Genomic DNA, 21074 nt, shown 5'->3' on the forward strand with positions numbered 1-21074 from the left:
CCTATATGCCTAGTTCCCATCTTTATCTATTCTCAGGTCATTCCTGTTCAACTTTCCATCACTATAGGGTTTTGCTTATTCTCAAACTTTAAATAAATATTCCTACAGTATGTCATATTTGTGTCTAGATGCTTATGTTCAACATAATATTTTTAAGACTCATCCATGTGGTTATATGTATCAGTAGTTTATTCATTTTTTATTGCTGTATATTATTCCATTGTAGGATATATCATATTTTTTATTCAAATCTCTGATTGTGGATATTTGGGTTGTTCCCATTTAGGAATATTATAAGTAACACTGCTGTGAACAATCTTGTGTAAATGTTTTTATGGAAACATGTACTCAGTTCTAGAGGATGAACACCTAGAAGAGAAATTGCCAGGACATAGAATAAGTGTTATGTTTAACTCTGGTTTTTTTAATTTATTGTTTTGTGTTTTGTTTTGTTTTGTTTTTTAGTCAGGGCTCTTTAAAGGGGAAAAATATGTGTGTGTGTGTATATATATATATATACACACACATATATATTCCATTAATTTTATATACTCCATAAATATATATATTTATATACTCCATATATATATATATATATATATATATATATATATATATTCCATATATATGGGGAGAGAGAGATCTCTGTCTATCTAGAGAGGGCATTATTATAGGAATTGCTCATGTAATTATAAATGCTGAAAAGTCCCAAAAATGTGCCGTCTGTGAGCTGGAGGACCAGGAAAGTCAATGGTGCTGTGATTCAGTCCTATTCAATGGTCTGAGAGCCAGGGAACACTGATGGTGTATGTTCCTGTCTGTGTTCACAGGCCTGAGATCATACATGATTTATCATATTATTATAACTAAAATCCCTGCAGTCTGGTTTTGTCTGAACAAAGGATTTTACTCATTATAAATAATATTCAAGGAAAACTATACATGTGGAGGAAAACGGGCTTCTGTGTTTCCCTTAATGAAAAAGTTAACTCAATTAGGGAACACAAAAAGTGGGGTGTTACTTTTTTTAATGACCTCAGACAAGACCACTTGTGGGGGATTCTAAAATGTGCCAAAGGTCAAGCACCTGTGAGAGCCAGGATAGAATCTTCTACAGGGAAGCATATTCTGTGGCTGGGCTAGTTCTCAAACTGAATGTGGAGGGACCAAAGCATTCTTCATCTGTCCCTCTCTTGCCCAGGATCCCAGCATTTCCGTGACCTCCAATGGTGGCCTGGATTCCATAGAATCTGCTTGTTCTAGACAGTGGCCACTCATTGGATGAATATACCTTTGGATTTTGAATTCCAAAACTCTGTTTCTAAACCTCATCCCAGGCCCTGCTTGGGATGTTGTCATATGTCATAGGTCTATGTAGTGATTCCAATGATGTTACCAACTCCTTGGCATTTCTGCTGCCACAGTGGCACATTTCTGCTGCCACTAATTACCAGAAGCTTAGCAGATAGTACTGAGTAGTCTAGAACTTGGAGAACTAGAATTACAAAGATGAGGTTTATTTTTTTCCAGCAAAGACAAATCAATGATGGACTATTTATATATGAAATATGACTATATAAATTCTGGCTATTTGTCCTCCCTAACATATATTTAAACATAAGAATTAGAACATGCATAATACATGAATAGATAAATATATGATCTGGTTAAGAAGAAATATATAATAGAAATGAAATGATCAAACACTCAATAAAATAATAAAATCCCATTCTAATAGCAGTTTCACCAAGGACCAAAATGTGCTTAAGCCTGTCATTTCTCACCATATTGTCAGGCCCATTGAAACCTTTCTCTGACAGGATTCTGTCAGCATTGATGCCATTTAGACCTTAATACCTAATTAAGGCTCTTTTATTTCTTCACAGCCCATTTTTCTTTGACATTCTGTAGCAGCTTTCCTCAGATGTGCTCCCACATCATCCTCACACTATAGAACATCACAGAACACCCTCGTCCCCCACATACTTAATGCCAAAAATACAGGGCTTGGTTTATACTTAGTGTATTTGGCTCATGTAATTAAAACACATATTTACAACACAGTATTTTTTGTAGCCTGGCTTTATTCAACATGTATAATTATAGCTTCTTCTTTATTCAGCTTCTTTTTCAAGTGAGGGCTACTTTGTCTGTGGCTTAACCTATGTACATTGTTTAAAAATGGAAGAGCATCACACAAACTTTCGGTAAAAAGAACAAAGGGAGAGGTTTCTCCCCACGCCCCCCATCAAAGAGAAAAAAAAAGTTATGGCTTCCAAGTAACTAATGATGTTATATCTAATGTCTCTATGCTCTATCCCTAACCAACAAATCTCTTATGGCCTAAGGTATGCAGATACACACTCATGGCAATGTGTGTTTTGAATTTTTACATATATACATCTAGGCAGTTTTACCAGAAAATGCTTATTTTTTTTTCTAATTCACATTTGCATAGATTATTTAAAATTCCCATAAGATCCCTAGATTATAACTCCCATTTGAGGGAAAGACTGCATTATTCATATTCTTCCCTCAAAATGCTGAAAACATGAGTTTCATATAGTAAGTGCTTAATTTCTATTTGGTCAACTCGGTGTAGAGTACTTTAAGAGAGTTAAGTTTGCTATGCTCTAATACCTGCTGGATTGATACATACCCTTACTCTGATCATCTAAAACAGTCAACATAAATTGAAAGCTAAAGCATTCATAATAAGGTAAAAATATGAAAATTATGATACATTAATTATTTTTAAAATAACCTAATTTTTATAATGCATAGAAATAGATACAAGTGCCATAGTATCCTAAATGGCCAAGGGCAAATTGTTTAATAATTCACCTCTTTGGGATACCTGGGTGGCTCAATCAGTCCAGCATCTGCCTTTGGCTTAGGTTATGATCCCAGGGTCCTGGGATGGAGCCTGGCATGCAGCTCCCTGCTCAGCAGAGAGACTGCTTTTCCCTCTCCCTCTGCCACTTCCCCAACTTGTGCACTCTCTCTCTCTCTCTCTCTCTCAAATAAATAAAATCTTAAAAAAAAAAAAAAAGAGAGATTCAGCTCTTTAACTAGTGCTAGGCAAATAAGAAGTACTCCATAAACTTTTGTTGAATGAACAATTTGTTGACACCACTGCATTGTTAATATATGAAAAATAAAAACTATTTATGAAAACTAGAAAATAGATGAGTTAGTAATGCCAATTGATCCAAATAATAAATACTTTAAACATTATTTTTACCTGGCTCATATTTATCTGTGTTAGTCTAAACTGAGTATAAGGCTTATCAGATTCTAATGTTATTTTTATGTTAATCTTTCTTTGAACACATTCTGACTCAACTTTGAAGAAATGCCTCCGAAAATCTATTGAAGACCACAAGTTCCCACTTTTGTATTATACCCTCTAGTAGGTCTTGTTAGTGTCCCTGCCAGCATCTCCTCTTAATAGCTCACTGCTACTCCTCTGAGAAATTGCCCTTGTCTAAATAAGAGCCACCTTGCCCCAGAGGTTAAATCCACTCCTCTCTGGGAAGCCAGCAGCCAATGACTGACTAAATGGGGTGCAAAAGGCTGCCCTTACCTCAGTGTAGGACACACTCAGCACAGTTCACACTCCAGAGCTCTCAGTGTAATTAAACTGAAACTAGACTCCAGCAAAGATCACATCCTTCCTTAGTTCATTTTCTCTTCTCCTAAGACTACACCCTTGATAAATTACTTTCACTAGAATTTCACATATTTCAGGTTCTGTTCCTGGGAACCTCAACCTAAGATAGTCAAAACAAAAGATGGTGTTAGGAAGAGAACTAAATATGGGTTCTTGGAAACTGATCACTCTTCAGCCTGATGGCCTGATGACAGTGAGGGGGCTGAGGGAGTAGGAGATGGAGTTTTCATGGTCACTGGGTTCTTAAGAAATCTGATAGCTAAGATTTTCATCTGCAATGACCCGGAAGGAGACACCGGTAGAAGAAGATTCACTAGCTGGTATAAAGTTTCTGGCATTTGATAGATATAGGAAAAGAGTAACTATAAGGACTAGATGGGTGACTTATGACTCTTAATTCATTGATGAGAGAAACATGACAGAGTCAGACTGAATAATCAGCAACTTAAAACATTTATGGAGGGGCGCCTGGGTGGCTCAGTGGATTAAGCCGCTGCCTTTGGCTCAGGTCATGGTCTCGGGGTCCTGAGATCGAGTCCCGCATCGGGCTCTCTGCTAGGCGGCGGGGAGCCTGCTTCCTCCTCTCTCTCTCTCTGCCTGCCTCTCTGCCTACTTGTGATCTCTCTCTGTCAAATAAATAAATAAAACCTTAAAAAAAAATTTATGGAAACATTCTTGTCCTGCAGTCAAAGAGCAGACAGAGCTGAAGACCAGGCAAAGAACTTACAAGTGGCAGAATTTCTGAGAAGGAGGAATATTCAGTTTAAGGAAATCTACTTCGCTAAAATCAAGGCTCTAATAGGGAAGAAGTGGAATCCTGAGACTCATCACTTAAAACCCTTAAATCTGCTGATTGTCCTGAACACTTAGGTCTGAAACCAGTTCTCCTTTTTGAAATATACCACCTTTTCCCTCTAGCTTGAGAAGTCTGCAGCAGCCTCAAAAAAAGCAGGCCTTCCAAGGGAATGCTTGCCATACTCAAGATTTATTTCTACATTTATTCTTGGCCATCAAATTCAGAATGTTAGTATAATTATCATTCATTAATGTTAATAAAATATCAAATGTTAGTATAATTCTTGGGGAAATGTGGGTTCTCCTAAGGGAGAAGAGGGAGGGGCTACAAAAAACACTTCAGGATATGTGAGAAGATGGGATACACTCTCATTGCATAGGATTCATCATTTTGCGTGGGCTGTGAGAGAAGTTTGGAAAAGAGATGGTGCTTATCAATTACAAAGGAGATGCATGAACTGCTGTGGCAAACTCCTAAATGAAGAATCCAGTTCTCAGAGAAGTGGGCATGCTAAAATGATTTTAGTATGTAAGAGCAGAAGACCTAGAAGTTGATCCCTCTAGAGGGCCAGAGCACCCTTTGTATACCAAGGTGGTTGAGAAATGCACTGATGAGGGGGAACTAGATTTGCTGAGAAATTCAGTGATTGTTGTCCTCTGTCAGGCTGGAATAAGTACAGAAATGATCCTTCAGGACTGACGTCCATAGCAGCAATAAGACCACGTGAGCCTGGAATAGCAGGGACCAGGTGGCAACATAAAGCAGCAGAAGCAGTGTGGGCAAAATGACTGTGGTGGGCAGTGAGGGTAGAATGGCCACAAGGGAGCCTGGCCCATAGTGATCTACAAATATTGTTAAGAGAATATAATGACTTTGATCTTTTTAATACTCATCAGAAAAGGACCTGAAGCAATTGGTAATCAGATGGGACAAACAGTAGTGTCCTTTCCCAGGGTCAAATAAATTGTCCTGCCCTCTTTTACAATCTAAAGGGACGTGACTGGACATTCTAGAGAATAGTGCAGTAGTCCGTTGTATCAATGACACCATGTCAATTAAACCTGGTAACCATGAGGAAGGAAATATGCTAGGTTTTCTGAAAAGACACATTTACTCCAGATGGTGAGACATAAACCTTACCATGGGGCCTGATGTGTCAATGACATTTTTAGGGTTGCAGTAATATTGTACACATTGTGGTGTCCCTTCCAAATTACTAGCAACTTTTGCCTGTATTTTCTACTACCAAGAGATACACACAATATTTGGCAGGCTTCTCTGAATGCTGGAAAAACACAATCCATACGTGGGAATCCTGCTCTGATCTTGTTATTGAGTTGCATGAAAGATTGCCAGTTTTGAGCAAAGACTGAGAGAGAATAGTGAAGTAGATCCAGAGTTTACAAAGCAGATTTGTCACTTGAGTTATATGACCCATAAGCCAGAAGAACCCCAATGACTAGAGATATATACATAGTCAAGATATATGCCTGGTTAAGCCTCTGGTAAGCCTCAAAAATAGAACCACAGGATGGAATCTTTAGATTCTAGAGCAAAGTCATGCCATCAGCAGCAGAGAACTATATACTATTAGCAAGTCAGGTCTTAGTATGCTGCTGGGCCCTGGTAGAAACTGAGGATTTAAACATGGGACATCAAGTGACCACACAACTAGAGTTGTTCACCATGTGCTGGCTATACTAAGACCACAAAATTGCTAAGTTCAGGTGGGTTCAGCAGAAGTCCATAAAAAATAGAAATGGTACATCTGAAATTAGGCTCAAACAGATCCCTCTGATAAGGCATCATCCCTTACGGAGTCTCGTCAACCTTAAAACCAGGCTTGGAAAGGGTAATATTTCAAGCTAAGTTGGCCAGTTGCTTATGGGTTTGCATTTCTTGCCCCCAGTGTCTCAGCTACCACCTCTAACTGAGGACTTAAAGAATGTGATATCCTGCATATTAATTCTTTAGACCAAGGGTCTACTTTATGACAAAAGAGGTAGAGCAATGGGCCAAAATCTTTGAATCTCTCTCTCTTAGCGCATACCACACCCTCTAGAAGCTGCCAGCCTGATGAAGCACTGGAATAACCTCTCATGAGTATAACTGAAAATAACACCCTGTGAGGGTGGATTGCCATATTCTCCAGGACACATGATAAATCAGCGGTCATCATACATGCAGTGCAGTGTCCCATATAGTGGATTCATTTGATCTGGAAGCCAAGAGGTGAAAGTAAGATGCTTCTGCTTATTATGACCTTTATTGACCCACTTTAGGAATTTGGGCATCAATCCCTGCCACTGTTGGTCCTGGCATCCAGAGGCAAGATGGTCCACCAGAGAGTGCATTAAGAATGTCATTAAATTTAAATCTGTAGTTGTCTCAACTTTATTTTGTTTTCCTCCTGACAGTAGATCAGCAAGAACAAAAATGAATCTCTGATGTCAGTCATCATGAAAGCAAGGTAGGATAGTGAGAGCAAGGGAAGTATGTATGGCATGCAGGTGATCCTCTAGATCATGTGTTAGTACTCTTGAGAACTATAAGTAGATGATATATAACTATAGCATGAGGAAGGCGTGGTATCAAGGAGTCACATCCCTCCAGCGTGAGGCTGAGTCACACCCCCAGCCAACCCATCTAGCCCTGTAGAAATGCTGGTTGAGGATGTGAGAAGTCACACCAATTCTAGATGGGTAGGAAACATGCTGAGCATTTTGGAGCCCTAGGACCAACTGCGTCAGTATTCTTTCCACTTTGGAGATTATCCCAGAAATTGTGACCAGTCAGAATCCTGGATTAGCTGTCTCTGGTTAATGTGAACTTAATGTGAGAAGTGAGTGGATGTGAGCAGTACAAGAGATGGACTTTAGTGTCTGCTCTTTTTACCCCACTAATATTGCCTTTATCGTCCAGGATGTCCATCCCTCAGCAACTGCAGTATCTGCTGATAACTGTTCCTAGCTTCCCCCTTTTCTTGATAACTGCCCCTCTGCTGAATGGAGTCACCTCTCACCTGAAAGCATCACCTGGGATGTAACCCCCCATTCTCACCCTTGCCAGACTGCAGTCAGCAGGTAATGGTAAAATAAACCAGCTTTTATGGCCCAGCCCTGTGGTGCCAGTCAGCCTCTGGGGTTCCATGTGAGTAGACTGAAGCCAGTCTCCATTAAAAGGAACATTATTGCTTAAATATCTTCTTCTTATCTATCCTTTGAATTGTAATCCTCTTCTTAGATCTCAATTCTCAATAAATGGCTTTCAATAGAATCCCCATTTGGGCATTTTTTTTCTTATGAACTCACCCTAAAAGAGGCATTTATTGGAGCAAAACCAAGGTAAGGAATTGAATGCTGACCATACTTTTCTTTTCTAGCCTCGATGATCTTACAGTCTCCAAGCACTGAACATGTAAAAAGGATTCCACCCTTTTGTTATATATGAGAGAAACAGCAATTAAATACCCATTCTTGTCATGCACTTTGAGAATAATATGCCCAGAGATATTTTTTTGTCCTTGAGAAATATGGTGTCTACTTGGGCAGCTCAAACTATGTCTAGAAATTACTAAGATTAATGAACATAATTTACATACACCTTTATTCTTTAGATATATATTTTTCAAAGAGTCTAGAAAATAGGTTTTCTAGATTACAGAGAGTTTATGGGTGAAACATTAGCATTAAAATCATAACCGGTTTGGATGGGAGTCTATAAATTTTTATTACAGATTTGCATGCTTTCTTAGACAGAGGATATTGAATATTATTTCAACAGTTCTTGATGACTCAAAGTTACTGTTATTAACAGCTATTACTGCTAGAATGTACTATCACAGTGATGCCTCTGACTTTGCTTAGATGTGCTTGGATCTGTACCAAATGAATAATGATAGCTTTGTTTTGAGTTCTTATGTCTGATTTTGATTGCTTTGCTAGCTCTTTCCATTAATTTACAATGTCACCTATCTCTATTATGAGTGTACCCACTCATAGCAGTTCCTCTGTCCCTTTCAATTTGCTGTTGTTAGTATTTTATTGACATGGAAAATAAATAGTAATAATTATTATTGAATGCTTACTATGTATCAGGCAAATTCTAAGTGCCTTACATGTATTAACTCATTTAATCTTTATAAACTTATTAGTATGCTTGTAAATTAACAGTAAATTGGTTCCACAGAACCTTATACATGGCTGTCTTTTTACCATGTATATAAACTTCAGTGCATGAACTTACTGCCATTTATTTATTTTATTTGCTCAGAAACTTAATTTTTACTTATACTTTGAATAAGTAAGAGAGGTAAGATATTCAAAGAGTTCTAACATGCCTATAAACATGGGAAATTATGTGACTGAGACAAAGAATGCAAGGAAGTTAGAGTATAAATCACTCTTGAGTAGGTGTTGGAGATTTGCTTGTGTAATACAAGAATGAAGGGCGTTCTTTGTAAGAAATCATTTTTATGGTGCTATGTACTAAATAACAAGTTTGCAAAGCAAACCACTGAATAATCACAAACAAAAGTTTCTAAGTAATTCTCATTAATTCTCTTAATTCTAAAAGGATGTCCTTTCATGTGGGTCATGGTCATTCTAAAGTAGACCTGCTAGGGTTTTAACTAATTCCTATAGCTTAACTAGGAATTTTATTAATTATAACAAAGAAAAACTCAGTATGTTTCTGTGAACAGTTTTTTTTTTTTATAAGGAGTGGATTTTTTTATATTTAGATGTGTTCTTTAATATATATTCCAGCATTTGCTTTGGTTCCAGTTAGAAACTCTTGTGATCATTGCGATCATTCTCCCACATCTGAAAACAGGGAAGAGGCCAACCCGGAGTCATTGATCTTTTCTCTTCCTTTATTAGTGTTCTGGTAAAAGTAATATAGTACCACCTATATTATCTAATAAAATGTATCTAAGTTTCCTCTCTGGTTGAGTTCCTACCTCTTCCTCCAGGGGATGCTGGATTAGTGTCTTCTTGGCCTCCCATTAATTTAAGGCATTCTTTTCATACATGTGTATAACACTCCCGAAGTATTATTGGTTTATAAATTACACTCGTTGTTTCGGGGCAATAAATGGAATGATGAATGCATGCTTTGTTCAGTCACCTTTTTATTCATGAAAGGCAAAACCAAATATTCTAAAAACATTTATCTACATCAGGAATAAGCTATAAACCTTTCAGAAATGCTCCAAGTAATTCGGAAAGGAACCACTAATTACTGCCATAACAAAAAGGATTCAATAGCGCTAAATGCTCATGGAACCATAGAATGTCAGAGATGGAAAATCAAGTCCAGCACCCTCCTTTTACAGATGGGAAACTAAAGCTTTTGAGAGGAGAAACAATTTACACAGTCATCCAAATAGTCATTTATGGCATCAGTCCTAGATTCTTTGTCTCCTGACTCCAAATTCATTGCAGCTTCATGGGGTCATAGGTGTTGGAGTAGGAGCTACAGCCCTTTTACTTTTCCCTAAGTGTATTCTCTGTGCAGATGTCTCTTTGTTAGAACGGATCAGAACCTCAGAGGACAAGAGGCTCTAGAGACAACTCGACTCAGAGCAAAAATACCTTTTAAAGGTTCCAGTTGTGTAAGAATGTCCTGCAAATTATTTCATCCAATGAAACACAACAGTTTATCCAATGATATGACTGAGCATTCTGTGGCTTCTTTCAGGAATGGCTTTACAGTTCAGGGTGAGAGGAGAAGAGGGGAGGCTTTTTGTGTAATGTTAGAAGAGGAAAGACTACCTTCCTCCTCAAAGCTGAATTCCAAAATACTAACTTTGGATCTCTACCAATCTCTGTATACACAAATACTAGCATATTACTTCCTCATTTTATCTTGAAAAAAAGTCAAGAAGAGTAATCCTTCAATATTGCCATAAGCATACAATTCCATATATTTGAACAATGTAATGTACATGTGATATAAATTAATATCCATTGAAAAAGGTGGCTAATGACACAGGATTGTGGACATTTGGCTCCTTAACTCTGCCACAGCACATTATCATTATCCCATTTTTCACCTTAGACCAACACTTACCTGTCTTATTTTTTTCTTTTAACTCTGTATTTTGAAATAATTTCAAACTTAAAAGAAAATACAAAGAAGTTGCAGTCTTCGCCCTGTTTCCCAGTTGGTAATTTTTAAAAACCATTCTCTTCATATGTACATAGGTGTATACACCATTGTCATTTTTCAACCAAGTAAGAACATGTTGCAGATATGATGCTCCATTATTCTTAAATACTTTTGTTTTTATTCCTGAATACTTAAGTGTGTATTTCCCATAAAAAGATACCTTCCTACAAATTATGCTACCAACATCTTAATTAAGAAAATAACATTTATAAAAGACTATCATTTATAATGCCCCCTCCCTCGTGTCTGTCTTTCCTGCTTGAATAGCAAATATATAATCCCTGGTGTAGAGTACTGAAGAGAGTTTAAACGTCTAACTTATTAACCTATATATATCCACCAGTAGTATATAATCCTTTTGAAGCTGATATCTATGAACATCTTATTAACTATACCTATAGGTTCAATAAATATTTTTAATGAATCAGTGGCACTTTTAAAAATGTTTGGATTTAATATGAAGCTAGGAAAGATAGTCGATTGATGGATGATGAAATGAAGATTGAAAACACAGGAGCAAATTAAGAAGATGATATTTATCAAGTAAAAATGGCAGTCTGGACAGCAAACATGGGTTTGAGGAAACTTAACAATTTACATGAAATAGGCTTTGCAGATTTCCTTGATTGATGCTTATTCTGTATGCCAAAAAGCAGGAATAGTCTCAGGTTAGATCTGATTAAAAATTAATGGACTGGATTCGTCTACTCACTGCTGATTCTGTTGGGCAGAGCATATCTGGAGCATGATACTCAACTGACATCTCCATTGTATAGTCAGGATGGGAACTGACAAAGCAGAGGGACAGACGGAATGGCATAATTGTTTGATGTGAGAAAAAGATGGACGAATCCAGGATGTAGAATGTGGAGTACTGGAGCTTCAGCCTGGCTGCTCTGAAATGTTTGAGCAATACCATTTGATATTTGAACAATACTATTTGATAGATGGATGGATGGACACACAGATGATAGGTAGATAAATTTTGGCTTCAAAAGCCAAGCAGGCATTAGTACAATATTAATCATAACTATAAAGAGATGCTTAAAAAGAAAGAAAGAAAGAAAGATCTACATGGTGAGATGTCAGTGGAAGGACAGAGTGGAGGAAGGTTGATCTCTAGTCACCTTAGCAACAGAGGAAAGTCTGGGTAGGGTGGCACAAGTAATGTTTTATCCTATCCCTGTTAACTTCTTTGTCACATGTAACAGATGTCATCAAGGCTCTGCAGTGTTGTCTAAGTTGTATAGTTTAGTGCTCTGTATTCTATTCCCCACATTCTGTCTCCTCTCTGAGACCTCATATAGGTTCCCTTGAGCTGTCACTATCTGTCCTAGTCTCTCCCTTCCCTTTCCAATAAAGTTAATATGGTAGTGTGTCCATAAGATAAATATACCTGAATCATCAAGTCTGTGCCTTTTCAGTTAAGACTGCCTTCTTTGTTTCAAAATATTTGGCTGAATGGGCCATCAGTAAGTCAGAAAGGAAAATGAAAATTTACTGGGTAACATTAATGTGTCAAGTAATTTAACATGTTTATTTGCATTGATCATTAAATAATGGTTTATCATATCTCTATTTTAAGAATGAGGATCAGAAAAAAAAATTGTCACATCCTTTTTGCCCTAACCTCAACATGATCTGTCAAGGAGATCTTATTTTTCCCATTTTATAGATGTGGGAATGAGGCTCAGAAGTTAGGTTCCTTGACAAAGACAGATATTACATGGTGGAGCCAGGATTTGAAGGTTTCCTACTTCTAAAGACAAGGAATAAAATAGGAAGTTTTCCAGGTAACAAAAATTGAAGGATGCTTATAAATGTACTTCAGTTATTTTACTCTGGTTCCCACATTTCTTCTGTTAGCATTTAATTTTTTTTCTTTTTTTTTTTTTTTTTAGGTAAAGACAAAGTATTTCTTCGTAGCATGCAATATGCAAATGTGGGGCATTTGGGTGAGCCACTTGGTGGCTTAATTGGCTGTGTCTGCCTTTGGCTCAGATCATGATCTCAGGGTCCTGGGATAGAGCACTACATTGGACTCCCTGCTCAGGAGAGTCTGCTTCTCCCTCTCCCTTTGCCTTTCCCTTCAACTCATACTCTTTCCCTCTCTTTCTCTCAAATAAATGAATAAAATTGAAAAAAAAAAAAGTATACCTATGTCCCCAAGAGTCTCTGGATATTAATGTCTTTTTTTCTTTACCTTTGAGGTTAAAGTTTAATAAAAAGAGAAGGAGAAATATAAAGTGCACATGTAAACATAAATTCTAGCAAGGATGGGCAGTGTATCTGGATCACCAGAAGAGAGGTCCAGCAAAGAATTGGGGTACACCAGTGATTCCAAAATAAGGGAGTAAGAAAGTGCCAAAGGTGAATTTCCAATTCTTTACAGTTGCTCAAGATGAGTCTTTGCAGAATTGTGTACTGGCAGAGACTCTATAAAGTCCTTTTGATGGTGATGATATTGAAAAATATGATTTAACTCCTTGCATATATCTTTAAAGGTGAAAACACATTAATAAATTGAAAGTTTCATGAGTAAAACTGTCTTTGGAATTACCTACCTTATTTGTGTGAATACACTCAGTGAATTTACGATGATTAATAGTAATATGATGAACACCAAAGCACATAATAATGATTTGCTACTTATTATAAAACATTGCCAATATTTTGTACACCCAAGCAGCACAACATGCAAGAAATTCAATGAAACCTTTTTAAACAAGCCATGGGGAAAGGGAAGAGCAGATCAAGCTACATATACAATCTCTAGGGACAGAGGCCTCTCTTCTATCATAAATTGATTGCTCTGGCACCCATGAAAGGCAACGGGGGCAGTTAGAGGACTGCAGAGAGACAGGACTCTTACAAAGGAAATAGAGACAGAAGTCTGCCTCAAAGGAATGCATTGTTTCTCAACCCTTGAGAGTGCAAAGACAAAACTTCCTTCAAATTAATAGCTTGTGCATTCTGGATCGCTGAAGATAATATACAAAAGCAACAGAAAAACCCTTGCACCTTCAGAATAATTTGAAGATATGGAATACCCTAACTTCAAAGTAGCTGTAAGTTTTTTAATGCACCAGATCTCAGCAGGCAATCTCTTACATTCACTTCGTTCTTCAAGGCTTTGTGGCAAATGAGTGCTGGCCAAGAAAAACCGTGGGAATGGGAGGACAGGAGAGTTACTCATGGGAATAACGTGGACATTCAAGCAGTGCAAGAAAGCTTAAGTCCACGCTATGTGTAAAAGTATTAAACATTAAAAAAGTGTCTGGATGGATCAGAGTACAGTTGAACAGTCTATAAGAAAGGGAGTTAAAAATGTATATGACTTGAAGTAAGTCTTCAGAATACCTAATTTCTGGAGGACTAAAAACCAAACAAAATGGAAGGGAGAGGAACCCTTTTGAAATTAAGTGCTGAAGGGTAAGTTATGTAAAAAAGAGAAATTCAAGGTCCTATAAGACCAAGGGAGCCAAAAAAGTCAGAGGATACACATATCATCTCCCTGCCCCCACACATATACACATGCACAGAAAGCCATTAAAGAATATGGACTTTGCTACAGTGAAAAAAAGAAGGCACCATCAAATAAAGACTTCTCTAAGCTCCTTTTAGATAAAAAAATGAACAGAAAAAAGCTAATAGAGCTATACAGAGTTATTATAAAAAAAAAAAAAAATCAGGGGCATCTTGGTGGCTCAGTCAACTAAGCAGCTGCCTTTGGCTCAGGTCATGATCCTGGAATCCTGGGATCAAGCCCTGCGTCAGGCTTCCTGCTCAGTGGGGAGTCTGTGGTTTCCCTCTCCCTTTGCCCGTCCCCTGATCATGCTCTCTCTCGCTCTCTCTGTCTAATAAATAAATTAAATCTTTAAAAATAAAGATAAAAAATTAAAAAATCAGAAAATGAAGTTCATTATACCTCAAGTGATGAGATTCCCCATGAACAAATAAACATGGGCCAGAAGAAACTGTAAGACAACACTTAAATTTAGTAAAATTACTCAAACAAATGATAGGAATACTCCTTTGAACTTGAAATCTAAATTGAAAAACAGAAATTGGCAAAAAAACATAAAGTGAGAAGAAAAAATGAGGGGGCACCTGAGTGTCTCAGTTTGTTAAGCCTCTGACATAGACTTAGGTCATGATCTCAGGGTCCTGGGCTCTAGCCCCACTTCAGACTACAGACTCTGAGCTCAGTGGGGAGCTTGTTTCTCCCTCTCCCTCTGTCCCTCCACCTTCTTATGCTCATGCTCTGTCTCTCTCTCTTTCTCCCTCTCTCTCTCTCAAATAAATGAATAAAATCTGAAGGAAGGAAGAGTTGTTTGAACTCAGGAAAAAAAAAAAATGGAAGGAAAAAATTAACTCAGAATTAAAGGCTAATTTACAAGATTCCCAAGCACTAAGAGTCAAAAGATTATTTAATGAACCACTGAAGAACCAAGAAAACACCCAAGAGAACATAATTTTTTTTTTTCACAGTCTGTACAATGTATACACAGACGGGGACCCAGCCTGGGCCCCTGCATCCCCTACAAATAAAGAATTCTCTCTATAAAATATAGATAATTTAGCTCCCCATATCAGCGAGGTCCCATACAGGGAGGAAGGTTGAGATCTACCCTCTGAGAGAGCAGAATGCAGGGCAGGGTCTGGAGGGAATGAAGGCACCGTCAGCACTGAGAGGTGACGGGATAGGAAGGAGCTACAGGAGCGTGGCCGAGACTGGAGCCCCAGGGTCTCGGAACAACAGAATGGGGCCTCTGAAATCAATATTTGTGAGGAGAGGGGATTCACTAGTGTCTTTGGTAGAGACTGAAGGCACTACTGGTAGGGATGGGGGTTGCATAGGAGTCTTAGAAATAGGGTGAGGAAGCAGGAGGAAAGTATGACTTCAGGTCCTAGTAACCCAGGAGCCAGAGAGTGTAGAAGATAGAAAGCAGAAGCATGAGGACGACATAGAAGAGGCTCAAGCCACCTAACCCAGAGGGTCCAGGGGGTCCTGCTCCCCACCCGCTTGCACAGCCCCTGGGCACTGCCCTGGAAGAAATCTGAGGGCAAGCACAGTTCAGCCTCAGGCACCCCTATTTTTCCACAGCTTATAAGAAGCTCTCCACATTTTTCGGAGACTCGAGAGCACTAAGTGTTGGCATAGCAGGTGAAGGCATGTGGATGAGGCGCACAGAGAACATATCTGAAATAAAAAAAAGAAATAAAGAAGTCTAGAGAAAAAGTGGTAAGAATTAAGGACCCAGGCAAAGAAGGATAATGTTCACATTTAGAGTCCCTAAAGAAAACAAAGCAATATAACAGTACTAATATTGAAATATATAATCCAGGACAATTGAGACAGTTGGTAAAATTTGAATAAGGTCTATAGATTAGTTAATAGTATAGAATCAATCAATGTTCATTTCCTGATGTTGATAATTGAACTTCGTTGTGGAAGATGTACAAATTTTACATTTTTGCGAGTCTGGCATTATTTTAAAATTAAAAAGTTTGAAAAATATTAAATTAATAACTGTGATAATGCTTTATATTGTTTACTATAACAGCTACTTTCCACCTAGAAATAGGCTTCTAGTGAAAATGAAAATCATAAAACCACTCTGCCAAGCTCAAGTTTGGTACATGAAAGAAACTGTGAGTCAGATGGCATAATTGAATTATGTACTATGTCATAGTCTTAAAATATCAAAATAGTTTTAAGTGGATAAACCTGGAGGATATCACCTTGATCACGTGATCAGATTGAACATCACCAGGAATGAGAAGAAAAAGACACATGTCTCCTGCTGTGATGCATGGAGAAAGACAATGACATCTTGTGTGTATGTATGTTCTTGCCAAAATTGTATGACCTAAATCTAATTATGAGGAAATGTCAGAAAACTCCAAATAGAAGAACATTCTTTAAGATAGCTTGCCTAGTCTCTTAAAAACTGTTATGAACTTTTCCATATCAAAAAAAAGGGCAGGGGAAGAAGATGTGACAACTAAATGCAATGTGTGATCCTTGATTGGATCTCAGGCTAAATTAAATTTTATTTTCCATAAACAACATTATTGGAACAAATGGCAAAGTGTGAATGTCTTTAAATTAGATAATAGTATTGTAACAAATTTAAATTCCTGATTTGGATCACTGTTCTTAGGAAATATATACGAAAGTATTTGGAGTTGAAGGATATCATATATATAACTTACACTCAAATCATTTAATAAAAGTGATAATGATTAATAATAGTATTAAGAAGACTATGTACATATGGGAAGAAAATGGTAGAGTGGAATGGAAAAATTTAATGATTGGGAAATGGCAGAAAGGCGTACTTCATTTTTGTTGTTGTTGTTACCATTCTTTTCAGTAAATAGTAAGTAAATAGACAAATAAATATAGGGTGTAAGTTCTGGGAAATGAGGTTGGAGAGGGACAGCTGGGTGAGAATCAGGCTCTGTCACTTGCTTATGGAACGACCTTGGGCTTCTCTATACCTCTCTTGGTTTCTCTATAAAATGAAGATAAGAATCATATCTACCACAGGAGGTCATTGTAAATATTAAAATAGTAAGAAAAAATGGTAAGGACTAGAAAAGTGTTAGCTATTGATATTATAAACTGTAACTATTATAGAGGATATGGAACATAAGGAAAATGTTTTATTGATATTTAGGGTATAGAAATTTTAGGCCTTGCTAACCCAATTGCTAACCAATTGGTCAGAGATGGGAAAGAGAAAGAGCTGTCCCCGGGTGACCAAAATGGACAACTGGGTGAATGGTGGTGCTGTTTACTAGGTTATGGGAAAGGGGGAGGAAGTGAAAGTTTTAATAGGGTAGAATCACAAGTTCAGTTTTGTGAGCATGGAACTAAAATGTGTGTCAGCACTCTTGCTGGAAATACTTGTAATTGGTTAGGTAAACAGGTTGTGAATTGAGGGATACCTTTTCTTGAGTTGTAACTTGAACATTACTAATATGTTCTTTTCTTATCAAGCATAATTTTCCCATCGGTTGCGAAATACCCAAGGCTATGATCAAAAAGGTTCACCTTGTATCTCTGTAATGGTTTGTAGCTTGTCGGGTAGGAGCCGTGTGATCTCACTGCAATGAAATGTCCAGGGTTCCTGCTAGGTGTGTCACTATAGCAATTCTGGTAAATGACCAAGGGGTCTGCTTCTTAGGACTAAGAAGCATGAGACCCAGGTTCTTCTGTGAGCCTGATCAGCACCAGTTCAACTCCATCTCTCAGGTTTCACATGGGAGTGTGTGTGTGTGTGTGTATCTGTGTAATCTCCCATGCCTTAGAGGAGAGATAAGATTTGTCTTTGTACTGAATAAAACCACTTACTGTCCTTTCCTTTCACATCAGCTTTTTGTATTGTCTCACAGGTCCTATTGTGCCCAGGGCTGGGCCCATGAATACAGCTTATAGTACTGTAAACTCTGCTCTTGCTGGACAGCTCCACCCCTCATTTCCTACTCTTCATTCCTCAGTCTTTTTCCTCATTCTACTACTATTAGGTGAATGCCTTTTTTAAAAAAAAGATTTTATTTATTTATTTGAGAGAGAGATGGAGAGAGTGAGCTAAAGCTAGACAGAATGAACAGAGGGGCAGAAGGAGAGAGAGAAGCAGACTCCCCATTGAGCGGGGAGCCCAACGTGAGGCTTGATCCCAAGACCCTAGGACTGTGACCTCAGCGGAAGGCAGATGCTTAACTTACTGAGCCTCCCAGGCACCCCAAGTGAATACCTTTTCTATCACAAAGTAGTCTATTTTAGTATCAGAAGGAATATATAAATTAGTTTATATGAATATTGGCTACTAAAAATAAAATTTAAAAATTTAAAAAAATACTTTTACTTATATATAAAATAAAAATTTATTTAAAAATAACTCCTTCTGTCGTTTCAGGTATCCTGTAAAGGACACTGGGGTGGGACAGATGGTATAGGGAACAAATAGGATTTTCCAAAACACTAAATTCATCTAGTATATAAAGTCCTTACTCAAAATAGGTGAGGCTTCCTGAGACTGGTTTCTGGGATTCTTTGTATTGTTTCACATTTTTGTTAAAGTCAAGGAGAGCCTATGTAGGGAAAAAGGATGCTTAGTCAGAGTAAGATTTGGCAACCTTTGTTTTTACCTATTCATGTAATCCTATCAAATGAGTTATTTTACTCCCAACTCTTGAAAATAGTGTCTTATGAAAATATCAGTGACTACCTTATTAACAGTTTACAAAGGGCTTTGACATATATAATATCAATTAAATCCTAAAAGGTGAGGATCTGAATTGAGGTTATCAAAATTAGATTGGTATTCTAAGGTTTAAAGACATGAGTGCGGTGGTTCCCAAACTCTGCACATTAGAATCACCTGGTGAGGGTCAAAATCCACTGATGCCTGTGTTCCAGCCCCAGAACTTGTGATTTAATTGGTCTGGGGGGGAGGGATCTACTAGACATTGGAATGTCTAAAAGATTTCTAGATGATTCTGCTGTGCAGACAAGGTTTTGAGAGCCCCAAGAATTTCAGGACCCTTGGTGTCTAGTCCAGTACTTTCAATATAGGGAGTAGTAATGAGAAAATAAAACTGATAGGAAACTCAGTAAACCAAACTTTCTCTCCTTTTCCACTAACTTTATGTTCATGGGTTTTAAATTTGAATGGCTATTAGCAGGTGGCAGTAGGTTAGTTGCCAACGGTAGAAGTGGATCAGGAGGGAAAAAAGGTAGGGAAAATAAGAGTACCCATGGCTCTCGTCATGGAAAGAGAAAGCCTGAAGGATGCAATGGAACATGTCCTGAGGCCTAAGGCAGAAACCCAAGCTATGCAGCCAATGTCAAGATTCTGATGGCTACTGTGATTGGTAGCCCTACTGTCTCCCATAGAAGGAGATGAAAAGTGTTTCTCATCCACTAGGAGTGAGGAGGTTATTGAATCCAGCTGTGTGAAGTAGAAATCGAAGTTGGCCAAGATTTTCCACTTGTGGCAGGGATGGATCATGATGCATGTCTATGGCCACTTGCTAGGAAGGAGTCTATAAGAATCATCAAAAAAGAAAAATTTTAAAAATCACTGTGCTAATTCAGAAATACAGTGCCAATAACTTGGGGGTTCTATTTCGGTGTTTATAAATTTAACTCCTTTAGAGTTTAGAAAAATTTAGTATGGTTTAGTTTCCACTAAAATAGCATCTGAAAACAATGCTTGTGTTAACCAAATAGTGCTGAGTATTTTTAATGCATATGGGCAAAGTTAGCCCTTTCCAAAACTGAAGAATGGATGGCATATTGCTGTGTACATGGAGAAAATTATTTACTTCATCTAAATTTGAAAACCTTAATATGCTTCCCAAGAAGTTATCTGATTTAGCAAATAACAACAAATAAAAACAGAATAGAAAATAAACAGTAAACAGAAGACAGTGTAATGTCTGTAGCACCACTCCTACTTTGCTATAGAAGAAAATAATCATACATAATTTTTTTTAAATTTTTATTTATTATTATTTTTTTAAGTAGGCTCCACACCTAGCGTGGGACCCAAATGTGGGGCTTGAACTCACAACCCTGACATGAAAACCTGATCTGAATTCAAGAGTCAGACACTTAACTGGCTGAGCCACACAGGTATCCCCTACACATATTTTCTAAATGGAAAGTCAGAAACTTCCAGAGTTTCTAGTTTGTAAACTGAAGCATGACTAGCAGTTTCTCACTCACTCTCTCAGGTGCAGAGGAACTGTAATTTTATTTATTTCTTTTTTATGACACAACTTAATCTCTGCTTTGAGCCTCCTTATCCACTTGATCACAGAATATAATCGTATTCACTTCATGACAAAGTACTCTTTCCAGGTTTAAATTTAGTCAGTGTAGGGATTTCTTCTTTACTACTTTTTCACCTGGGGTATCACCTAACCCTTAAGAGCATGTATCTGACCCAAACTTCTCAACATTAATTCATGTTGGTGTTCACTGGGATGAACTGTCCCCACTCTGGGTCTTAGGTATCCTCTCCTTTCAACTAGGCATTCCTTGAGACTCCCACTTCCTCCCTGGTTTCTGGACCTAGTTCCATGGCACTTTCCACTGTGGGTTTCCTCCATCATGTGTCCCTGCATGGTGTTCTAGGCACGAGGAAGGTGAACTTCTTTCTTTATTCCCTTTTTGGATACCTTAGGAGTCCTCAGATACAGGAAACTTAGACCTAGTTTTAAGCCCTCTCCATCCCAGATGACTCCACAGATAAATATCTTGGTGGCATAAAGACAACAGGATGGCTTCAGCCTCCCAAAATTCCTGTTAGAAAGCAGACTCTAGGTACCCTGTACTCTCAGATCCCAAAACATGTCATGTACATTTACCCTGGACCTCAAGAAAGATCATCTGATTTTTTCCTTAAGATTTTTATT

The sequence above is a fragment of the Mustela lutreola genome, chromosome 11 (assembly GCF_030435805.1).
Source record: "Mustela lutreola isolate mMusLut2 chromosome 11, mMusLut2.pri, whole genome shotgun sequence".
NCBI classification, from domain to species: domain Eukaryota; kingdom Metazoa; phylum Chordata; class Mammalia; order Carnivora; family Mustelidae; genus Mustela; species Mustela lutreola.